Genomic DNA, 4,931 nt, shown 5'->3' with positions numbered 1-4,931 from the left:
CATGACACTAACACTTGCCCCAAGGTCACATAAAGCTTTGTTGATTGTAGTGTCACCAATAGTACATGGAATGGAGAAGGTTCCCGGATCCTTAAGTTTCGGAGGGGAACTCCCTTGAAGGATGGCACTACTCACCTTAGTGAAGGCAATAGTCTCAAGCTTCCGGATTGATTTCTTCTTCGTAAGGATGTCCTTCATGTACTTTGCATAGGCCGGAACGTGATTGATCAATTCCGTGAAAGGAATCGAGACTTCTAAATTCTTCACAATTTCCATGAATTTTCCAAGTTGGTCATCAAACTTAGGCTTAGCTTAACGACTCGGGAATGGAAGTCTAATCACAATGGGCTCCTTCTCTTTGGCCTTTTCTTCACTTTTCTTTGAAACTTCTTGATTGGTGGGTTTTTCTTCCCTAGAGTTTTGCACAACTCTTTCCTTGTCACTAGCTTCCACAACTTCATCCTCAACTTGCTTCTTTGGTCCTTCATATCTCGTACCACTCCTCAAGTGAATGGCACTAACCGTTTCATGTCTTGGGGGATTACTTTGAGGTGATAATTGCCCCTTTTGTCTTTGAGAGTTTGAAGATGTTAGTTGGGTCAATTGAGTTTCCAACATTTTTGTGTGGGCTAGGATGTTGTTGATGGTGATGTCTTTTGCTTGGCTATCTTTTTGCATTTGAGTGAAAAATTCTTGTTGAATCTTTTGCATTTGGAGGACCGCTTTTTGAACATCAAAACCTTGGTCATTTTATTGATTGTATGGATTTTGATTTTGATAACCTTGGTTTTGGTTGAAAAAGGGTCATTGATTTTGGTTTCTCATGGGAGGTGGGGTGTATGTTGGTTGAGGGTTTTGAACATTTTGGCTTTTGTATGAGAGATTTGGGTGGAATTTGGTGTTTTCATTGTAATAGTTGGAATAAGGGGTACCACTTTTGTATGCTTGAAAAGCATTCACTTGCTCATTTGTTCCCCTAAATTCACTTTGGTCAGTCCCAAAGTTCCACAATTCTCACATATCCCACTTGGGATTGATGAAGATGCCATCATGGCATTAACATGATGCTTTGGTGATTTTGAGGCTTCTTCAAGTTTAGCCATAGCCTTCTCGAACTTCAAGTTGATGGTATAAATATGAGCACTAAGTTGAGCACCCAATTGAGTAATAGAGTCCACTTCATACTTTCCTCCTCTAGTAGCCTTGCGAGGTCTACTATATTGTGAATTATGGACTGCCATTTCCTCAATCTTGTTTCATGTTTGATTATCGTCAACTTCGGTGAACATACCATTTGATCCCATGTTGAGAATGTTCCTTGAGTCTTCATAAAGACCATTCCAAAATTGTTGTACCAAGAACCACTCGCTAAGTCCATGATGAGGACATGAGCGACAAATGTCTTTGAATCTCTCCCAAGCTTCATACAAAGATTCTTCATCCCTTTGCTTAAAACCCATAATTTGAGCTCTTAGCATGTTAGTCTTTTCCGGAGGGTAAATTTTTTTGTAGAAAGCTAGAGCCAACTTCTTCCAAGAGTCAATTCCAAGAGTAGCCTTATCAAGGCTTTTCAACCATTGTTTTGCGGTGCCAATTAGAGAAAAAGGAAATAAGACCCATCGAATTTGGTCTTGAGTCACTCCGGTTTGTGAAATTGCATCACAATAGTCACAAAAAGTTTCCATGTGGGAATGAGGGTATTCACTAGGCATCCCCCCTAATTGGCTTCTTTCGACTAATTGGATAAATGCGGATTTTGCAATGAAATTTCCGGTTAAGTGTTGTGGTGTGGGAGTACCATTGGGTAGGTTCTCCTCGGTTGGTACGGAATGTGATGAAAATTTAGGCATTGTGGGTTGATTGTGTGACTGATTTTGTGCTGGGTTCTCTTCACCTTCTCTTGCAAAAGGGTTGATGAACTCAATAGTGTTTGGTTGAATATCTACAACCTCACCAATATCTCACAAAGTATTTCTAGCAAGTCTTCTATTGGTTGTCAAAGTCCTTTCAATTTCCTGATCAATGGGTAACAAGTTACCTTGTGATCTTCTAGACATGCAAACTATCAAACAACTTGAAAATAATTAGAACAAACCTTGAGGAGTTTTACTTCCCCAAGGCAAAGAAAGACACAACTAATAACAATCAAAGAAAATCAAATCAAGTTAACACCGTCCCCGGCAAATGCGCCATTTTTGGTCGGGTCGCTTTGAGCTTAGATTTCGGTTGCTTGTCGTTAGGAGCATCTAGACCAAAACAATATTTATAACTTCACAAACAACTCTACTATTAGTAAAGAGGCAAGTAAAGGTCGGATCCCAAGGGACGGGTATTGATGTAGGATTTTCGATTGCAAGTAGTGGTGTCTAGGGGTGTTACAATTTGGGTTGAGATAAGAAGATCACTAAACTAAATAACAATTAAAGTAAACAAGCAAGATGACTAAAATGAGATGTAAACAATTGATTAAAAGCACTAGGGTGTCATGGGTTCATAGGGGATTCATGGGAATTGATCATACAAACATATTCTCAAATTATAAGCAAGCAATTATTGTTGTGATAGGATCGAGTTGGTTTATATCTTACAATCCTAGGAAGGTTTGGGTCCCGGAGCCGAATCGATTAGATTGTACAACACCTACAAGTCGACTTAATCCTCCCCACTCAACTATATGCATGGTCTAATGAGACTCGAGTTGGTTTATGTCTTACAAGTCTCATTGAAAAGGTAGGTGATGGGTAAAAAATGCAAGGATTCATAGGCTCGCATTTCATCAAACATAACATGTGCATAAGTTGAGATCACAACAAGCAAGCAAATAAATTATGAAAACATATTAAATTAAGCATGAATCATCCCCCATGTTGTTTTCCCCTAATTACCCATTAACCCTAGTTAAGGAAACTACTCACTCATTATCAAGTTTAACATGTTAACAAGGTTGTCAATCATATTAACAAAGAAAAACATGTTGAATAAATGAAGATGATTAACAATAATTAAAAAGGGATTAAGAGAGTTATACCTAATGATGATTCCAAAATAATAATGCAAAGAATAAAAGAAGTACTTGATGATTGATGGAAGGTTGTCAATCTCCCAATAAACCCAAATAATCTTCAATTACCCAAAATAAAGGATAAACAAAAGAGAAATTAAGGACATGAGATTTTTATTAATATTTGATTAGAAGTTGATTACAAGATTAAAGAGAGATTAGAATAATATAAACTACACTAAAGATTGATAAGAAGAACATCATAACCTAATTAGACTAATGGGGTATTTATAGTGGGGATTAGGTGCACAAATTAGGGTTACTAAGGGCTTAAATGACAATTAAGTCCTTGAGGAATCGCTCCTCTCAAGAAAAGATGCGGGTCTCCTTTTAGCTAGTCTTCCAAAAATATGCGCATCTTCAATGGAAGGAAGAAGAGGACGTGTCCCTCTGGAGTACAATCTGAGCGTCCAAGGGTCGGGACGGGCGGATTGGGGAGCTGCTGGACGAGCGGCTGGGTGGCTTGGACGAGCGTCCAGGGAAGCTGATGAACGGGCGTCCCGATGGTTTGGACGAGCGTCCTAGGACTCAGCTTCCTTTTATTCTTTTCTTCTTCCAACAATCCTCCGGGATTTTGTCGGGGATGCAAGGATCTTTTTCATCATTGCCCATCTACTACATTATGTACAAAGGCCTTCTAGTCTTGTCTTCTCTTTGATGCTTGGTCATTAGATTCGATCAATTTAGCTCTATTTTGCCATGAAAATGCAAGGTTTGCACTCCTCTCCTACCAAGGAAACAAAACCTCAAAGAATATGCAAAACAAAGGACTAAAGATAGTAAATGACCCAAATATGCACTAAAAAGCATAGGAACGAGGCTAATTCGGGGACTAAATATGCTCAAATATTGATCACATCAACACGATCCGGCCACCCACCAATGGCTCCAACTTCTTCGGCAAGAGGCCAAATTTCACCTTTCGGGAAAACGAAAACATGGTGTTTCGAATCCCAAAACCGAGAACATGCTTCGAGAAATGAGGATTGCACCTTGACTTGACGGAGCACCAACAATTGACCAACTCCCATGCAAATGAGTTGATACTTTTCGGGAGGCGACAAATCCCGGCACCATTGTCGCAACGCATTCTCAAAAGCATCCATGAAATATTTTTTGTGGAAGAAGAAGAAGAGGTTTTATAGAGATGTTTTTGTGTTTTGGATGATGAAACAATGAAGCGCAAACATCACTATTTATACAAAAATGATCAGCGCGTTTTTCAGAAAAAGGGGAGAGCTGGCTCCCATCGCCAGGCTGCTCGCGCCTCTTTAGGCCCTCCCCCAGGATTCCCGCTTTGACTTGTCTCTTTCAACTTGTGTTTTCTCCTGACACCTCAAACCTCCCGCCAGAACGCTTACGCCTCTTCGGGATGATCCAGGACATTTTGTGTTTCCTCACACTCACATTTCCTTGTTTTCGCGTTTTACGAAATCCGACACGGTTTCCATGACGCAGCTTTAAACATACGGATTTTTTCTTTCTTTTTTTAAGGGGGGAAGGGCTAGTCGCCCGGATCCGCGACGGATCGTTCCCATGTCAATCAAAATTCCGAAAAAATTTCGCTTTTTCACAATTTTCCATCAAAATAAAAATCGAAAATTGATAACACGACATCAGTTTTCCTCAAAATTTCAAGCACTCACAAATTCGAGTCTTGACCTCAAAAAATCAAATCAAATACACTCGTAAAAATCTTTTCTAAAATTCTTCCCTGACGGATTAAGTTTGGAATTTTTCGAGTCACAAATCAATTTCAACGCAATTTAATTCACGACACGAGTTAATTGCTCAATTTTCAAATTAATTCCTTTTGAATTCCAAGCGTGACGACTTGTCGCGGAATTTTTCAAACTTAATTTCAATTTTC

At 39.4% G+C, this 4,931-nt stretch overlaps 1 non-coding gene across 1 annotated transcript; it reads left to right on the top strand.

The window, feature by feature from the left end:
- Positions 1–1,371: 1,371 nt before the first annotated feature.
- On the top strand, positions 1,372–1,478 carry LOC141597720 (small nucleolar RNA R71). The gene has a single exon (XR_012522940.1). It is a non-coding gene; the product is annotated as a small nucleolar RNA R71 (small nucleolar RNA).
- The last annotated feature ends 3,453 nt before the right edge of the window (positions 1,479–4,931 follow it).

The sequence above is a fragment of the Silene latifolia genome, chromosome 8 (genome assembly GCF_048544455.1).
Source record: "Silene latifolia isolate original U9 population chromosome 8, ASM4854445v1, whole genome shotgun sequence".
NCBI classification, from domain to species: Eukaryota; Viridiplantae; Streptophyta; class Magnoliopsida; order Caryophyllales; family Caryophyllaceae; genus Silene; species Silene latifolia.
Note: the sequence above shows the minus strand (reverse complement) of the source record. Positions and strands in the feature narration are given on the sequence as shown.